At 40.7% G+C, this 20,045-nt stretch overlaps 1 protein-coding gene across 2 annotated transcripts in view; it reads left to right on the forward strand.

Annotated features, from left to right (window-relative positions):
• DNAJC13 (DnaJ heat shock protein family (Hsp40) member C13) overlaps positions 287-20,045 on the forward strand; it is a 134,065-nt gene continuing 114,306 nt past the window's right edge. The window contains exon 1 of one of the 2 annotated variants that reach the window (XM_021069457.1): positions 287-770. The gene's annotated coding sequence lies outside the window, so the exon portion shown is untranslated. The remainder of the gene's footprint in view (positions 771-20,045) is intronic. The other variant, XM_003132418.5, reaches the window with a different exon arrangement.

Below are 20,045 nucleotides of genomic sequence, written 5' to 3' on the forward strand. Positions count from 1 at the left end.
TTCCCCTCTCTGTAACCTCCCACACCAACCCGAAATTTAAACTCTTTTCAGTTATCTTCTGGGAGTCTCAATAGTAAGTGGCTCGCAATCCAGCCAAACCATGTATAGACTGTCCCAGGAAGGTCAAAGACCCGACTGGGTAAATGCTTTATAACAAGACTTTGCGCTGATTAAGAGCGCAAAACCCCAGCCTGAAAACGACCACTGGGCGGGACTCAGAGCCTCACGCTGAGGGGCGTGGCCTCCTCAGCACGCGTCTGGGGGCGGGTTCCCTTCAAGCGCTGCGTGGACCCCGGATCCCACAGCCAATTTCGTCACTGCCTGAGTCTAACTTCGTTGCGTGAGGCGGGCGGGCGGACAAGCTGTCTGAACGCGGAATTTCAGGGAAAGCGGACAAATAGGACCGGGAGGACGGGGAAATACATGCAGGAGGGCGGAGCAGAAAGCGGAAGAATTGAAAGCAGCTGACCAAGTCTCGTGACAGCCTGGGCGGGGGCGACGCAGGCGTACTGGAGAGCGGTTGCTCAAAGCCTGAGCGAAGATGGCGGCCTCCAGAGCGAACCTCTGAGAGGCAGAGGGAGGAGGCGGAGGGGGCGGGGAAGCGGCGCCGCCGCGGCACCAGAAACCCGCGGTAGCGGAGCTACAGGGCCCCGGCGGGGGAAAGGGGAAGTGGTGAGAGGGAGAAGGTCGGAGGGCACCTCATCCCACTTTGGACGCTGAGCCGACGGCGGGAGGAGCTTGGGCTGGAGCCTCTCCAGCCTCCTGCGAAGGTAAATCACTCTGGGCACCAGAATCGGGAGCTATGCTTTAACCCCTCACCACGCCGCGGGGACTTGGGGGACGAAGGGCAGGAAGAAGAGGGTGGTGTCTGGGCTGCCGCAGCCTCCAGCAGTTAAGGAGAGCAGATTACCTTCCCCCCAAGGCTGCTCGTCTGGTTCCTCTCGTCGGACCCCCTCCCCCGCCCCTACCGGCTCTGACATTCCCCCAGGGCCCTGCCTTGTTGAGCCCCACCCCTCTTTTTGCCTTGCTTTTTGGTTTTCTACCCACCCTGGTTCCCACTCCCCTGTGCACATCCTTAACCCCACACAGCCCTTATTCCCCTTGGGCTCCGCCCTCGGGATTCCCGTCCAGCCTCCTAGTTGGAGCCCTCTTCCTGCTGGATGCCGGCAACTCTTGTTTCTTTGGGTCAGCGACCCTCCTTCCTCCCACGTCCTGCGCTGGCTTTGACTTTGCTTACTTTGTTTCGTTTTCCTGGGAAATGAGCATCCGCGTCGTTTCTTCTCCAGTCCCTCCCTTTTCCAAAATGAACTTTTTCCACTGAGGCTTTTCCCTCTTAGAAGGTAGCTTTTTCACAGTGGCCTTTGCTCCGCTGCTGTGATTTTGCTCTGAATGCGGCCTTTGGAGCGGGTGAAGTAAGACTTAGTCGCTCTGTGAAGTGGCTGTTAAAGGCGAATTTCACTTACTAATCTTAGGAAGAGTGCCTTCCCTTAAATTGTCTCCATGTTGTAGGGTGTTAACCGCTTTTGCCTTGAGATTATCATTTGCTTGCGGGCCGAGGGGATTAAATATCTCCCCCAGATGTGGCCAGAGTTTCCTGAAGTGATGATTTCTCAATTCCCCTCTGCTTTTTCCTTTGACCCGACCCTGATTCCCCTCGGGGCCTCTGCCTGATGCTTTTGTCTCACTGTGAAGGACTTCATACCTCAGGGTTCTTTTGAGCATCTTGGAGGGTAGTGTCTTGGGGATGAGGGGTGGTGTGTTAAATTTCAGAATATTTCTTCAGGACCTGTCCCCAAGATTTTCTTACGGTGTTTTCCTTCTTGCTTTATGGATCTGATGGCTTTCTAGGCTTGAAAGTAGTTTCCTCTGCAGACTTTGAGGAAATTAAAACTGTCAGGTTTTATAGTATGTTACTAGTACTGAGGCTTATGAGACTGTGAAACAGGGCTTGCCCTTAAAAAAAAAAAAAAAAAAAAAAAGGAAAATTGGAAAACTAGTTGGGTACCCCAAAAAGATTTGATTTCATTAGTCTTTGACAGTATTTTTCTTTAGGGCCGCACCTGTGGCATATGGAGGTTCCAGGCTAGGGGTTGAATCAGAGCTACAGCTGCTGGCCTATGCCACAGCCACAGTAACCCAGGATCAGACCTGTGACTGTGACCTACCCCGCAGCTTATGGCAACACCGGATCCTTAACCCATTGAGCGAGGCCAGGGATGGAACCTGCAACCTCATGGTTACTAGTTGGATTCGTTTCCAATGCGCCACAACGGGAACTCCAACAGTATTTTTCTTTATTAAAGTATAGTTGATTTACAGTGTTGTGCAAATTTCTGCTGTACAGTGAAGTGAGCCAGTCGCGTACACACACAGACACACACATTCCTTTTCTTATATTATCTTCAGTCATGGTCTATTTGAGGAGATTGGATATAGTTCCCTGGCTGTACAGTAGGATCTCATTGCTTATCCATTTTAAATGTGATATTTTTTGGAGTTCCTGTCGTGGCTCGGTGGTAAACCCTATTAGTATCCATGAGGATGCAGGTTCGATCCCTGGCCTCGCTCAGTGGATTAAGGATCCTGTGAGCTGTGGTGGAGGTCTCAGAGGTGGCTTGAATCTGCTGTGGCTGTGTGGTAGGCTGGCAGCTGCAGCTCCGATTCATCCCCTAGCCTGGGAACTTCCATGTGCCGTGGGTTCGGCCCTAAAAAGACAAAAACAAAAAGAAGTTATAATTTGCATCCACTAACCCCAAACTCCCAGTCCATCCTGCTTCTTCCCCCCTTTGGCAGCCACAAGTCTTTTCTCTTTGTGAGTCTGTTTCTGTTCTGTAGATAGTTTCACTTGTGCCATATTTTAGATTCCATATATAAGTGATTTCACTATTCTTTGGAAAGTGCTTTATTGTTTGACTTAATTTAGCATATAAGACCTTGTTAACATTTTAAATATCATGTGAAACACTGTTTAAGCAGCTATATCTCAAACTTGGCTTTTGCTGTTAATATCACAATGGAATATAAGTCCATCCTTACTTAGAAATATTATATTCCTTGCTTGAAAACAGGAAGTAGAACATATTAAGGGAGGAAAAGAGGAGTCAGAGGATTATTAAGAGATAGGAATGTAAAGCTACAGTCCAGTTCATGGAAAATACTACCATTTGTATTCCATTGGGAGGTAGTGGATATTCCTTTTTCTAAAGTGACAGCAGTGAATAGTCTAAATATATGAATATTATGAGGGGAAAAGTTATGGAATTATGAGAAGCGTGAGTTATTTGTAAAAATTAATTTTATCCACAAATAAATAGAAGCTGCTTGCTCAGATGAACCGAAACAATACTGGCTTTATTATTGAATTTGTATGAAGGTTGATAGTGGAGTTGGGTTCTCAGTAGATAATAAATTACAGTTGAAATCAAAAGACCAGTTTTAACTAACTTGGTTATGTTTCTTAACCAGTTCTATTTACACAGGTGAATTTTAACTTTCACGCTCACATACCTTCCCCCTTTTTCTCTGATTGAAGTACTTAGAATTGATAAAATAGAAGGCTGTGTCGATAATCTAGCAAAAATATTGGTTGCTATTGATAGTTTTAGGCCTAAACATTGACTATATAATGCTTAGCACTAGTTAAAGGGGAGTTGATTTGAAAGAGATACTTTAAGTCATTGCTTTTCAACTACTTATCAAACCCAGTAAATACCTCCTTTTTATTTCAAATAATCTGTAACAGCTCCTTTACTATCCTGAAGTTAGTTTATAAATAATTTTATCCACCTTGTGGCTTTGGCCTGGTACAAAAAGGATTGTTACAACAAAAAGATGGACTAACTTCAAACTCATGACTTTTTTTTTTTTTTTTTTTTAAAAACCTATCAAAGAGCTGTGGCTACAGAGCACACACCTATCCAGAATGTAAGGGGAAAGAGTAATAGGAACTCCCATTGACCTTCAGTAGACATAGCTGAACACTGGTGAGAAACATTCAGCTAGATGAGTTGACAAGGTAATGAAGCTGAGTGGACCTTCTTCCAGTCTCTTTATCTGTAAGCCTCACTGGTTGTTCCCCCTGAAAAGACTGGATTGAGTTCTGGGGAGTGTCTCTTGTGGTGCTGACCTAGAGGAGGGGAAGAGCCACAGAGTTTTCAGGAGGGGCAAAAAGCTCTTCTCTGATTCTTCCTCTCTGTCTCATCTGTGGAACAAAAACCTTCATCTGTGGAGTGCAGGGCATCTCTGCTGGCAGGCCCTGCTGATGAGCTTTTGATGAGTTGGGGAAAGACTAGAGAAGAGGGAAATAATCTTCTCGTGAAGGAGGGCACACAAAGCCCAAAACTACAGCCTGGGGAAACAGGAAGACCACACCCCTGAGCTCCATAGATGCAGTGTATGCCTAAGACTGAACCTTAATCAGAATAGCAGAGATTATATCCCCAACTCCCTGCCATCAAGTTAAGAAGCTTTGAATAGGAATTCCCATCATAGCTCAGTAGAAACAATCTGACTAGCATCCATGAAGACACAGGTTTGATTCCTGGCCTTGCTCAGTGGGTTAAGGTTCTGGCATTTCTGTGAACTGTGGTGTTGGTTGCAGTTGCAGCTCACATCTGGAGTGGCTGTGGCTGTGGCTGTGGCATAGGCCAACAGCTATAGTTCCTATCTGACTCCTAGCCTAGGAACCTCCATATGCCACAAGTGTGGCCCTAAAAGGCCAAAAAAAAAAAAAAAAAAAAGGCTCTGAATAGCAACTGCAGGAAACTACTGGGTGAAGCATGAGATTATACAGAGAGGCACAGGGTAAGGAATCAAATAGACATTGCTTCAGTAAACCATCCCCTACCATAGGCACAAGCTATTTTGTAGATATTTGAAGCCTGTGGTACCCCGAGGATAATGATAGCAATAGGAAATCAAAAACCCAGCCCAATTCCTAAGTAGATTAATGCCATGCACTAAAGACCTAGCAAGGAAAAGATGTGCCTTTGTCTTTACTGTCCTATAAGACAATATGTTCAGCTTTCAACAAAAAATTACAAGGCATATACAAAAGGTAAAAAATCATTCCCAAGAGAAAGCTATCATTAGAACTACGCTTTAATTTATACAAGATGCTATTACCTGGTTAGGGAATTTGAAATAACTAATATGTTAAAGGTATAAATAAAAGGCGGACAACGTATAAGGGATCGGTTGGGTAATTTCAACGGAGAGAAACCATAAGAAAGAACTGAGGGAGTTCCCATCGTGGTGCAGTGTCCTTACTAGTATCTGTGATGATGTGGGTTTGATCCCTGGCCCCGCTCAGTGGGTCAGGGATCTGGCGTTGCTGTGAGCTGTGGTGTAGGTCACAGACTCGGCTCAGATCCCGTGTTGCTATGGCTTAGGCCAGCAGCTGTAGCTCTGATTCAACCCCTAGCCTGGAAACTTCCATATGCCATGGGTGCAGCCCTAAAAAGCAAAAAAAAAAAAAAAAAAAAAAAAAAAAAAGGAAATGCTAGAAATTTCTCTACACAGTACAGTAAAGAGATGCAGAATGACTTTGGGTTCATCAATAAATTTTATAGAAGCGAGGAAATAACTTGTAGATGTCAGGAATTAAACACATACAAAAAAGCTTAAAGGAAGAACAGAACATCTAAGAGCTTGGGGGTAATATCAAAGATGCATAGTTGGAATCCTAGAAGAAAACAGTGAAGGAATGTTGAAATATTTGAGGAAATGATAGAGAATTTCTCTAAAATTAGGTATGAGACATCAAACCCAGATCCAAGAAGCTCAGAGAACACCAAGCAGGATAAATAGCTGCCCCTCAAAAAACCTAGACAAAAGACACCTAGACATGGAATTCAAACTGATTTAAAGAAAGGACAAAGAGAAACTCTTGAAAGTAGCCAAAGAAAAGAGAAACATTCTATACAGAAGAACAAAGATAAAGGTTACAGCAGAGAAGCCATGCAAGCAAGAAGACAACTGAGTGACATCTTTAAAGCACTGAAAAAAAAAAACAGTAAAAATAACTTTCAAAAATGAAGACAAAATATAGACACTCAAAAAGCCATGAGAATTCAAAGTATAATGTCTCAGTTTATATGATATGTGCATTCCTGGAAAATTGTGTGCTTATTAAATTGTAAAACAAACTGTGATTTATATTTAATACAAAACTGAACTTGGATTAATTGTAAATAGGCCTTTACCTATGTGAATGACCACTTGAATATTTGAAAGACACTGAAGACAGTTCTTTAGTCTGTGGGACTATCTTGTACCTTGAGGGGTATCTAGCTCCGTCTACTAAATCGTAGTAGTGTTTCTAATCATAGTGTCTCATATTGTGTGATTCTTAGTTCTGGGAACTCCTTTGAGAATCGATGATTTGAGGATTATCTTTGTAGCAATTAACTTAAACCAACATGGTTGTGAGCATTTTTTGCTACCTTAAGATATAGTTCCCTGTGCAGAGGTATGTTTAGGTGTGGTTTAGACAAAGCCAAACGTATGATTTGCTAGTAGTTCTTTTTATTTATTTCTTTTTATTTTTTGACTGCTCCTGTGGCATATGGAAGGCCAGGGCTCGAACCTGTGCCACTGCAGTGACAGTGCTGGATCCTTAAACTGCTGAGCCACCAGGGAACTCTTAGTAATTCTTTTTAGATGCTCTTAATTTTATTCACCAGCCTGCATATTTTAGTTTTGTATTTTTATGGACAGCTTAAGAAGAAGAGTGATCTCTAAAATAAAGTGTAAAATCAGTGGGATTTTTATAGTTTCAGCACTTAAATTGTCCTTAGAAGTAGGCCACTCATGGAGTTCCCGTTGTGGTGCAGTGGTTAACGAATCCAACTAGGAACCATGAGGTTGCGGGTTCGATCCCTGGCCTTGCTCAGTGGGTTAAGGATCCAGCATAGCTGTGAGCTGTGGTGTAGGTTGCAGATGCGGCTCGGATCCTGCTTTGCTGTGGCTCTGGTGTGGGCCGGTGTCTACATCTCCGATTAGACTCCTAGCCTGGGAACCTCCATATGCTGCGGAAAGTGGCCCTAGAAAAGGCAAAAAGACAAAAAAAAAAAAAAGAAGTAGGCCACTCTTATTTCAGTGGTGTTCACATATTTAGCACATGTCCATCTTTTTTGTATTTGATCAATAAGAATTTGACCATTTGATGAACAGATTGAAAACAAAAGCCCTAAAGCAATCTACATTATTTTCTTTATTGTTATTTTTTGTCTTTTTGCCTTTTCTAGGGCCGCTCCTGCGGCATATGGAGGTTCCCAGGCTAGGAGTCTAATCGGAGATGTAGGCACCGGCCTACACCAGAGCCACAGCAAAGCAGGATCCAAGCCACGTCTGCAACCTACACCACAGCTCACGGCAACACCAGATCCTTAACCCACTGAGCAAGGCCAAGGATGGAACCCGCAACCTCATGGTTCCTAGTCGGATTCGTTAACCACTGAGCCACAATGGGAACTCCAGTCTAAATTATTTTAATGATTTGATTTTGTCAAGTATAGTTGCCACAACACAATGGAAGGATTGATAAGGTTGTAAATAAATGTAGGAGATGTCCTCTAATATGTAATATACTCTATACTAGTTATATTAACATTTAAATTCTTATAATAGTGCTTTGGGGTTTTTTTTTCCTCCCTCAAACTCACACAGAATGTATTTTGGATGTTTATCAAATTTTAGAGTGGATAAGCCATTTCCCTCCCCAAACTTAGAGCTATTAGGTTTAATTTTAAAAATGGAATTTCTCTTTTTTTTCAGTTAACTGGTAGCTTTAGGAGTGTTCTGTAAACTGTGAAGCACTATGACAGAGTTAGGAATAATGGGGATATTTCAGAAAGAGCCAACCTAGAAGCCTACATGTTGTTGCTGTTTTGTATTGAGTGAAAAAAAGGGAGATTATAGCCACTTAAACTTTCTCTTTTACTGGTATAAAGAGAGCGGGGTTTGGATAGTAAGATGCTTACTATAAAACTTTTCTTGAGTTATACTTGTTATATGCTTGGGAAATTCAGTTCCCCATTATGTGTTTACGGTTTAGTGTTAAAAACAAGTTAAAACATGTTCATGGAAAATCTTTTTTACCATTGGGGTCCATATTTAGCATAATAGAGCAAGAGTATGAAGTGCATGTTTGTGAGCTGGGTAACAGTTAAGCCAAGTTAGATTCAAAGATAAAATGAAATAGAAACCATGTCTATAAAGTTTTAAGAATGTGTATAAACTAAAAATATATAAGTGATCAGTACCACTGACTTCATAGAAATGCCTAAGTGAACATGTTTCTTAATTTTTTTTTTTGGTCTTTTTTAGGGCAGAACCCATGGCATATGGAGCTTCCCAGGCTAGGGTCAAATGAGAGCTGTAGCCTCCAGCCTATGCCACAGCCATGGCAACGCGGGATCTAACCTGCATTTTTGCCCTACTCTGCAGCATTGCTGGATCCTTAACCCACTGAGTGAGGCCAGGGATTGAACCTGAAACCTCATGGTTACTAGTTGGATTCGTTAATCACTGAGCCATGACAGGAACTCCTTAATTTTTTTTTTTTTTTTTTTGTCTTTTTGTCTTTTTGTTGTTGTTGTTGCTATTTCTTGGGCCGCTCCCGCGGCATATGGAGGTTCCCAGGCTAGGGGTCGAATCGGAGCTGTAGCCACCGGCCTACACCAGAGCCACAGCAACGCGGGATCCGAGCCGCGTCTGCAACCTGCACCACAGCTCACGGCAACGCCGGATTGTTAACCCACTGAGCAAGGGCAGGGACCGAACCCGCAACCTCATGGTTCCTAGTCGGATTCGTTAACCACTGCGCCACGACGGGAACTCCCTAATTTTTTTTTAAGATGAATATTTCAAGACATTTTTAACGTTTTCGAAAGGGAAGCATCGTAACCATGCATCTTTCCTGGAAATAATAATAATTATTATTATTTACACAGAGGTCTGTTTTGTGGGAAATAAGAATCATTCCCTCAGGTGGGATGTAAAATAGTATCTTTTTCAGTATTGATTTTCATTGAATAGGAAAGGCCAACAAAATTAATTGCTATGGTATATGTGCTTGCTTCTCCTCCCTTTGGGATCATATTAAATGTTTTTGAAGTTCAGGGGTTGCTTTTGAAATTCTCTTGCCTTTTATTTCATGAGTATATATTTAGTTTCTAATTGGGAAAGAGTGAATTTGAAAAAATTTTCTATGGCCACATGCATGGCATATGGAAGTTCCCGGGCCAGGGACTGAATCTGAGCACAGTGACCTATGCAGTAGCTGTGGCAACACCAGATCCTTTAATCCACTGTGTTGGACTGGGGATAGAACCCTCACCTCCTCAGTAACCTGAGCTGCTGCAGTCAGATTCTTAACACACTGTGCCACAGCAGGAACTGCAAGAATGAATTTTTTACTAAAAAAAATTTTTTTTTAATTTAACTTTTTTGTCTTTTTAGGGCTGCACCTGTGGCATATGAACGTTCCCAGGATAGAGGTCAAATCAGAGTTTTAGCTGCAGGCCTACGCCACAGCCACAGCAATGTGGGATCCAAAAGCTGCATGTGTGACCTACACCACAGCTCACAGCAGTGCCAGGTCTTTAATCCACTGAGTGAGGCCAGGGATTGAACCTGCACCCTCCTGGATATTAGTCGGGCTCTTAACCCGCTGAGCCACAGCAGAAGCTCTGGGAATGAATTTTTTAAAAGAGAATGAGGGGATCTTAGATTATTTTGCCCTACCCTTTGGTGGTGGAAGTATTTAAAAGTTCATTTTGATGGGGAACATGATACAAAGGTTTCAATATTATAATTTCTGAGCAGTTACTTGGAGATTTAATTGTCAGCTGAAATTTGGTATTATCCCTGGCTTTCTTCTCTAGTAACATTTATCTCTGGAGTTACTGGGTTATAGTAAGTTAAAACTAGGATGGGCTATACTAAAACCTTACTTTGTGATTGATTTTTGTAACTGTTTAAAGATCCTTGTGTGGTGGGTGTCATATACATTACACATTTTTTTTTTGTTGTTTATTTAGAAGAAAATACTTTTGCCTGTACTTGAGTTATATATTAAAACATAAAAATTAAAAATTAAAGAGTTTAAAGTTCATGTCCTTTTTCTCTCATACACAGCACTTTCTAAGAAAGTCTAGTTAATTAAAAATCTAGTTTTTTTTTTTTTTTTTTTTTTCCTTTTTTGCCTGCGCCTGCAGTGTATAGTTTTCAGGCCAGGATTGAATCTGAGTGGCAGCTGCAACTGCTGCAACTCAGGATCCTTAACCCACTGTACCTCAGCAGGAATCCAAAAGTCTAGTCTTTTTAGTGTATTTTAATATCTGTTAGCCATTTATATTTTTTACCTTTAAAAAATTTTTTCTGTTATAGGTGATTTACAGTGTTCCGTCAATTTCTGCTGTACAGCAAAGTGACCTCGCTTATGCATATATGTGTATATTCTTTTCTTGCATTATCCTCCATGTTCCATCACAAGTGATTAGATATAGTTCCATGCCTGATACAGCAGGATCTCATTGCTTATCCACTCCAGTTGCAATAGTTTGCATCTACTAACCCCAAACTCTGAACCCATCCCACTCCCTCCCCCTTGGCAACTGCAAATCTGTTCTCCATGTCCATGCTTTTGTTTCTTTTCTGTAGATAGGTTCATTTGTGCCATATATTAGATTCCAGATATAAGTGTTATAGTATTTGTCTTTTTCTTTCTGACTTACATAGTATGAGAATCTCTAGTTGCATCATGTTGCTCTAAATAGCATTATTTTGTTTTCTTATGGCTAAGTAGTATTCCATTGTGTATATGTACCACATCTTAATACATTTATCTATTGATGGACAGATTCTTCCAATCTAAGAGCATGGAATATCTTTCTATTTCTTTGAATCCTCTTTAATTTCCTTGATTGTTTTATAGTTCTCAGCATATAAGTCTTTCAACTCCTTGGTCAGGTTTATTCCTAGGTATTTAATTTTTTGGGGTGAGATTTTAAAAGATATTATATTTTTATATTCCTTTTATTCTTTGATCAGTTCGAGTAGTTTTTATGTGGATTCCTTAGGGTTTTCTATATATAGTATTGTGTCATCTGCATACAGTGACAATTTTATGTCATCTCTACCAATTTGTATACCTTTTCTTTTGTTTGTCTAATTGCGGTGGCTAGGACTGCAATACTATATTGAATAAAAGTGGTAAGAATGGGCATCCTTGTTTTGTCTCAGATTTTAGTGGGAAGGCTTTTAGCTTTTCTCCATTGAGTATTATATTTGCTGTGGGTTTCTCATAAATGGCTTAGATTATTTTAAGGTATGTTCCCTCTGTACCCACTTTGGTTAGAGGTTTTATCATGAATTGATGTTGGAATTTGTCAAATGCTTTTTCTGCATCTATTGAGATCATCATGTGATTTTTTAACTTTTCTTTTGTTAATGTGTTGTATGATGTTGATTGATTTGCACATGTTGAACCATCCTTGTGAACCTGGGATGAAGTCCCACTTGGTCTTGGTGTATGATCTTTTTTATATGTTGTTGGATTCAGCTGGCTAAAATTTTGTTAAGAATTTTTGCGTATATATTCATCAAAGATATTAGTCTGTAATTTTCTTTTTTTGGTAGTATCTTTGGTTTTGGTCTTAGGGTGATGGTGGCTTCATAGTCTTTGGGATAATTCCTTCTTTGTCAGCCTTTTGGAAAAATTTAAGAAGGATGGGTGTAAGTTCTTTTTTGTATGTTTGGTAGAAATTGCCTGTGAAGCCATCTGGTCCTGGTCTTTTGTATGTATGGAGTGTTTTTATTACATACATAATTTCATTTCTAGTGATTGGTCTGTTCAATTTATCTATTCTTGATTCAGCTTAGGCGGGCTGTATGTCTCTAGAAAGTTGTCCATCTCCTCTAGGTTGTCAAATTTGTTATATATTTGTTCATAGTATTCTAGGTTTTTTTTGTGTGTGTGTGTGTGCATTTCTGCAGTACCCATTGAAATTTCTCCTTTTTCATTTCTTATTTTGTTTGAGTTCTCTCTCTTCTTGGTGAGTCTGGCCAGAGGTTTGTCAGTTTTGTTTACCTTTTCAAAGAATCAGCTCTTGGTTTTACTGATTTTTTTTCTATTGTTTCTTGAATTTCTATTGATTTCCTCTCAGATCTTTATGATTTCTTTCCTTCTGCTGACTTTAGGGGTTTTTTTTGTTTGTTTTTTTTCTAATTCTTTTAGGTGGTAGGTTAAGTTGTTGATTTGAGATTTTTCTTCTTTTCTGAGGAAGCCCTGTATCACTATGAACTTCCCTCTAAGAACTGCTTTTGCAGCATCCTATAGAGTTTGGATGGTTGTGTTTTCATTATTATTTGTCTTGAGGTATTTTTTAATTTTTCTTTTGATTTCCTCATTGACCCGTTGGTTTTTTATTAGCATGTTGTTTAGTCTCCATATAGTCAGTTTTTTCTTTCATTTCCTGTGATTGATTTCTACTTTCATGCTGTTGTAGTCAGAGAAGATACTTGAAATAATTTCTGTACTATATATGTTGGGGTTAGTTTTTTTTTTTTTTTGTCTTTTTGTTGTTGTTGTTGTTGTTGCTATTTCTTGGGCCGCACCCGCGGCATATGGAAGTTCCCAGGCCAGGGGTCGAATCAGAGCTGTAGCCACCGGCCTACGCCAGAGCCACAGCAACGTGGGATCCGAGCCGCGTCTGCAACCTACACCACAGCTCACGGCAACGCCGGATCGTTAACCCACTGAGCAAGGGCAGGGATCGAACCCGCAACCTCATGGTTCCTAGTCGGATTCATTAACCACTGCGCCACAACGGGAACTCCCTGGGGGTTGGTTTTGTGCTCGAAGATGTGGTCAATCCTTGAGAATGTTCCATGTGCACTTGAAAAGCATGTATATTTTGGGGTTTTTTCGGATGTAGTGTCCTGAAAATATCAAATATCAATTAAATCTAAGTTTTCTATTGTGTCATTTAGGATCTCTGTTGCCTCATTGATTTTCTGTCTAGAGGACCTGTCCATTGATGTGAGTGGGGTGTTAAAGTCTCCTACTATGATTGTATTCCCATCAGTGTCTTCTTTTACGTCTGTTAGTATTTGTTGTAGGTATCTGGGTGCTTCTATGCTCGGGGCATATATATTGATGATTGTAATATCCTTTTCCTGAATTGATCCCTTATCATTAAATAGTAGCCTTCTTTGTCTGTCTTTATGGCCTTCGTTTTGAACTCATTTTGTTTGATATGTTTTTCAACTCCCATTTTCTTTTTGTTTTCATTTGCATGAAATATCTTTTTCCATCCCCTCACTTTCAATCTGTGTGTGTCCTTTGCCCTAACTTGGGTCTCTCATAGGCAGCATATTGTAGGCTCTTATTTTTTAATCCCGTCTGCCACTTTGTCTTTTGATTAAAGCATTCATCCATTGACATTTAAAGCCTTTTTGTTTTCTAGTTGATACTATGTTTCTCCTTTGTTCCTTTTTCTTTTTTTTAGTAGGATGATTTTCTTTTATTTTATGATTGTGTCCTCTTCTATTTAGTTCTTGTGAATGTATTGTTTTGTTTTGATTTGTGGTTACACCAGTTTTCAAGTGTGTTAACCCCTTCATATATCTGCTTGCTTTAGCCCTATAGTCATACAGGCTGAAACACAGTCTAAACAAAAAAAAGTTTAGATTTTTTTTATTTTCCTTCCCTGCATTTTATGATTTTCATGTCCTTTTTTTACTTCTTCTTGTTTATCCTTTTTCTGTTCCTCTGTTTATCATCACTTTTACAAACAGGTTTTTTTTTTTTTTTTTCCCTTTTAGATCTGTGTACTGTCTTAATTTAAATGATTACTTTCCAATTGTGATTTCCTCCATCCTATATCTTCTTACTTTTTTCTATTTTGAGGAGACCTTTCAGTATGTCTTTTATTTAATTAATTTCTTTTTAAGGGCTGTGCCTGTGGCACATGGAGCTTCCCAGGCTAGGGGTTGAATCAGAGCTGCAGCTGCTGGCCTGTGCCACAGCCACAGCAACGTGGGATCTCAGCTGCTTTCTGCAACCTACACCACAGCTCACGGCAGCACCAGATCCTTAACCCACTGGGCAAGGCCAGGGATTGAACCTGTTGTTCCTAATCGGATTCATTTCTGCTTTGCCATGATGGGAACTCCAGTATTTCTTTGAGCATGGGTTTAGTATTGCTGTATTCTTTTAGTTTTTGTTTGTTGGAGAAATTCTTTATTTCTCCTGCTATTTTAAATGATATTCTTGCTGGGTGGTCTGCAGATTTTTCATTTTAGAATTTTTAATATATCTTGCCACTCTCTTCTGGCCTGTAGTGTTTCTGTATGAAGGTCAGCTGATAGCCTTATGGGAGTTCCCTTATAACTAACTCTTTTTTTCCTCTTGCTCCCTGTAGAATCCTTTCCTTATCTGTAACTTTTGCTATTTTTATTATAATTGTCTTGGTGTGGGCCTGTTTGGGTTCGACTTGTTTGGGGCCCTCTGTGCTTTCTGTATCTTCATATCTGTTTCTTTTATTTTTATTTTATTTTATTTATTTATTTATTTATTTAGTCTTTTTGCCTTTTTATAGGGCCACTTCCCATGGCATATGGAGGTTCCCAGGGTAATCAGAGCTGTATCTGCTGGCCTACACCACAGTCACAACAACATCAGATCCGAGCCACGTCTGCGACCTATACCACAGCTCATGGCAACGCCGGATCCTTAACCCACTGAGTGAGGCCAGGGCTCAGACCCACAACCTCATGGTTCCTAGTCGGATTTGTTTCCACTGCGCCACGACAAGAACTCCCAAATGAATTTTCTAATTTTTCTTGGCTCCTCTTTATATTTTCTAGTTCCTTTCTGAGGTAATCTGCATTACTGTTCATATCTACTCTTAGTACCTTCAAATTCACTCTTAATCCCTCCAGTATCTTCACTGTCTCCATTTTGAACTTGTTTGTTAGGTGCAGAGAGAGGTCTGTTTTATTGTTTGCTCCTTCAGGGGAATTCTCCTATTCTTTTAACTGGGAATGGTTCCGGAGCTTCTTCATTTTGCTTATGTTTTTTTAGGTCTGTGAGTTTAGGGAAAACAGCTAATATAGTCTTGGAGGACTCTTTATATGCAGGAGCGCCCTGGTTATTTGTGAGGGCTTACTGTTTATTTTTGGTGTGAGGGCTGCTTTGTTTTAGATGCTTGCCGTCTGTTTCCTCAGTGTGCAGGTTTTTATCTCCTTGATAGGCTGCTGTGTGTGCTTCCAGAGAAACAGAGGCAATGGGTAGGGCTAGTAGCCAGTACCTGGTTGCTGGGCCCTTAACAGTGGCAAGGATCCTTGGGAAAGTGGCCCAGGTTGCTCCTAGTTGCAGGACCTTGGGGAGTGACAGTGATCTTCAGGCAGGGGTAGGCAGCACCCAGAGCATTTGGCAGTGGCAGCAGCGGGACTTATGTGTTCCCAGGGGAGTGAAAGCAACAACAGGTGGTGCTTGGTTGTAGTGTCCTCCTCTGTGCTGACCTCTGAGGTGCCTGGGGCTCAAGGTGGTTCCTGTTCACAGACCCCTAGTGGTGGTGGGCGACCCCCACCTCTGGAGTCTGAGATGACTGCTGTGGTTTGCCCCCACCACCTGTAGACAATGCAAGAGGCGTCGTGTCACTCTAAGCCTGCACAGGTGGTGCCCTGCTGCCCTTAGCCTACTGAAGAGGTGCCCTGTAGCCCAAGCAAGAGGTGTTCACTGCCTGTAGCCTGTGCCAGAGGCACCTTGCCTCTGAGAGTTCACTTGTGCATAGAGAAAGATATTCCTATGGAAGTCTGTCCTTCCTCCTTTCACCCTCCCCAGCAATGGTGCATTGCTTCTCCTACAGGCCCAGACCTGCTCCTGGGTTCTCTTGGTTGTGGTGCTCCACTCCTAGCCCATGGAGCACTGTTCTCTAGCCCCTCAGCCTGTCTCCACACAGCCAAGCCTAGTCCTCTCTGTGGAACTGACCTCTGGAGCCTGAGGCTCAGTGCCCAGCCCCTACCTGAGCACCCGAGGCTATGGTGTCTGGAGGTGATGGTCTGTGTGGTTCTCTGTCTGCTTTTCTCCCCTCAGTCCAGCTGCTGTGCTTTTCTCTGAGAATTTGAGGTCCTTCTGTCTTGGCTGATCTTTCCGTCAGTAGGTGGCTTCCCAGGATGTGGGTTCCTTTCCTTTTTCACAGCTCCTACTCAGGAGTGTATGTTGGGGGTTTCTTGCCCCTTTTGGTGGTTTAAGGACTTCTGCCAGCATTCAGTTGATGTTTTGTGTGAATCGTTCTACGTGTAGTTGGTTTTTTTTTATGTGTTTGTAGGAGAAGGTGAGCACCACATCTTACTCCTCTGCCATCTCAGTCCTGCCTCTTTTCAGTCCAAATTCATCCAGACTCCCCAAGGAGAAGGATTGCTACATCGGGCTTCTGCTGGTACTAAGGCTCTGGTTTCTTGTAGAGTCAGGTGAAGGAGAAACTCTGCTCTGGGTCCCTTGTGTGGTTGTCATAATCTGTTTACTTAGTAAATTACCAACCTGAAAGTTGAGAGTTTTATTTGGGGTGAAATTAGCACTTAAGCCTGGGAGACAGCATCTCAGGTAGCCCTGAGAAACTGCTCCGAGGAGGTGAGGGGGTAGCTAGGATATATCTCTTTTACCTTTTGTTTGAAACCGAACTAACCTAGCGAACTAATCTATATGTAATTCACTTATATACTTTCAGTGTGATTTAGTTATAGAGGGTATGTAAACTTGAGTTTTTCTCATCAAAAGGAAGGGTAGGTTTTTGAGACTTTGAAGTGGGATAGTCCTGCAAGAATGAAAGAGGTAAAATTTAAATGATAATTAGTTTGAAAGATAAATTCTTACGAATTTGAATAGCACCCCAACAACTGGCAGGATGGTAAATGGTAATGATACAGCTACTACCAAGATTTCATCCAACAATTTTTATGTTTTTTTAGCTGGACAACTTATTGGTTTTTATGAAATGTGTCTATGAATGACTGTTTTGCTAATATTTGCTTATTACTAGAAATTCTGCAGATTTTTTTTTATCACTATTAATGGGAATTATGGTGGTTTAAGAATTTTTCCTATAAGCAACAACTTCAGAATCACTTTTAGAGCTTATTAAAGAAATATACAGAGGAGATAATTGAATGGGTATTAAGTTATTTTTATGGAGTGAAGTTCTTTTTTCCAAAAGTTTCATAAACATACTTGTAGGCATCAAACATAAATTTTAAATACTAGATGGGTTTCACGTAAAGAAGCATTTCTAATTATTGAAATTCCAAATGCCTAAGTGAGAGACATTTAAAATGTAGTAAATATGAGTTCCTTCTGTGGTGAAGTGGGTTAAGGATCCTGCATTGCCGCAGCTGTGGCATAGGTTGCAGCTGCAGCTCGGATTTGGTCCCTGGCCCAGGAACTTCCATACATTTCAGGTGCAACTGAAAAAATTAAAGTAAACTAAAATGTAGTAAATAAGATTGTCCTACAAAATAATAGTATTTTATATGTGTAAAATTGAAATAAATGGAAGCTTATAGTTGACTTAAGATAATTATCTTGGCTTATCTTTAAAAAAAAAAGCCTTAGGAAAGAAATTCTAAAGAATACAATAATAACATACCCTGAAATACTGCACCCAGCTTAAGAAATATGGTATATTGGTATAGTTTTTTGTTTTTTGTTTGTTTTTTGGTAGCATCCGAGGTATTCAGAAGTTCCTAGGTCAGGGATCTAATCCCTGCTACAGCAGCAGCCTAGACCACTGCAGTGACCACACCAGATCCTTATCTTGCCGAGTCACACGGGAACTCCAGTATAGTTATTTTTGAATGAACAGGTAAAAACTATGAATATTGATAAAATCAATAAAACACTATTTTTGAAGGTTGAAATTCTAGGTGACACATATTGATGATATATATACATTGTTATTGTTACTGCTGTGGCTTGGGTTCATTCCCTGGCCAGGAACATCCAGATGCCATGGGCATGGCAAAAAAAACAAAAGTCAAATCACCACTGTTACCTTGGTGATAGACTGAATGTTAAAACTACTTCCGTATATATATTACAAACACTAGCTTCTTGTGTTAATCATTAGTTAATGTTTAGTGTGTGGGATAGCAGCTCTGGCATCTGTGCTACGGGAAGGTATTCCACGTGGGTCTTCCCAGATTGAATCATCACTTAACCACTGCATTTGGGGAAACCCCTAGACTTACATTTACTTATTTCCCAGTGGTTCTCTTGAAGTTGTTCCAACTTTGACTTTAATAGTCAAGCACAGAATATTCTTGTCCCTTTTTTTATGCATTTTTCTGATTATTTGTGCATTACCATTATCCACTAGCTCAGTGTTAGTTAAAAGAGTATTTTCTGTTGAACTTGCTCTCCTTAAAGATTATCCTGAAATCACATATTTCGTAGCAGATTTCTGTCATCATGTGTTTGTTATTAAAAAACACTTTAAAAAATTTAAGCTTATTTATAGCTAGAAACATTTACTAGTTTATTTTTATTTTTATAATTTTTTTTGCCACAGCCATAGCAAATGGAAATTCCTAGGCCAGGGATCAAACTCACACCACAGCAGCAGCCTGACCACTGCAGTAGCAATGCTAGTTCCTTAACCTGCTGTGCCATAAAAGAATTCCTAAAAATCTTAATTTTACATGGCAGAGTATTTCAGCATTGTAGGCATCCTTTTTGTTTTATTTCTTTTGCCCTGTGTTGACTATGGTAATTTGTTTCACTGCTTGAAATTGTGGGTTTCAGAGTTGTTTCCAACAAGTGCCTAATCATTTCCAGATGAAGATAAAAATGGGGATCATCATACCTGTATCATAGGATTGTTTTGGGGACAGTGAGATAGATAAATGCATGGTAAATGCCAGGTGTTACGTTAACACATGATGAATACTCATTTTAAGTTAGTTTTTGCATCTTTTTTTTTCTTTTTAGGGCTGCACCTGCAGCATATGGATGTTCCCAGGCTAGGAGTCAAATTGGAGTTGCAGCTGCTGGCCTGCACCACGGCCACAGAAATGCAGGATCTGAGCCACATCTGTGACCTACGCTGCAGCTTATAGCAACACCAGATCCTTAAGCCATTGAGTGAGATCAGGGATTGAATTTGAATCCTCGTGAATACTAGTCTGGTTCTTAACCTGCTGAGCCACAATGGGAATGCGTAACTGTTGCATCATCTTAAAGCACGTCATTAGTTTTTTGATTGGGGTCACCTTGCCTCCCCAATGTTTTTTCCTTCCATTTTTGGCCTCACGTGTGGCATATGGAAGTTTCTGGGCCAGGGAGTAATTCTAAGCTGCACCTGTGACCTATGGCACAGCTGTGGCAGTACTGGAAACTTAACCCACTGAGCTAGGCAGGATTAAACTGGCAACGCCACAGAGACAACCTGGATTATTAACCCACAACAGGAACTCCCCTCTTCAATTTTAAAATAATCTTTGAGGGTTCGAAAGCATTATCCTAATTCCCATTTTGAGGCTGTGCAGGCATTAACAATAGCATTGAATTATCCCTTTATTTCTTGGGTTGACTTGGCCACTTAAGCAAGTATTTCCTCCTCTCCTTATTTCTCCAGTATGTCCTTACCTAAATATAAAATGGCTGAAGTTCAGCCTTTCAAATAGAAGAGTAATTTTCTTCTATAAAGAACACTTCTATTTTACTAGCTTGTTTTGGACTGTTATTCAGGATTGAATGCAGAAAAGCAGTATCACTTGTTGCTTCCTAAAATATGAAGAGAATTATCAGCTGTGCTGATTTTGGCCACAGGAACTTCTCCTGATGTCCATAGAATCCTTTAATCCTATATTGTATTTATCTGTTAGCTTTGTAATCTGCTTCAGAAATACAGTATTTTTTTCTGACAGGCCAGATCATTGTTTACTTTAAGATTTTTTAAATTTAATTTTATTGTGGTAAGATCACCACATGAGGTCTACCCTCTTCACAGATTTTTAAGTGTAGAAAACATTCTTAATAA

This window comes from Sus scrofa, chromosome 13 (genome assembly GCF_000003025.6).
Source record: "Sus scrofa isolate TJ Tabasco breed Duroc chromosome 13, Sscrofa11.1, whole genome shotgun sequence".
NCBI lineage: Eukaryota > Metazoa > Chordata > Mammalia > Artiodactyla > Suidae > Sus > Sus scrofa.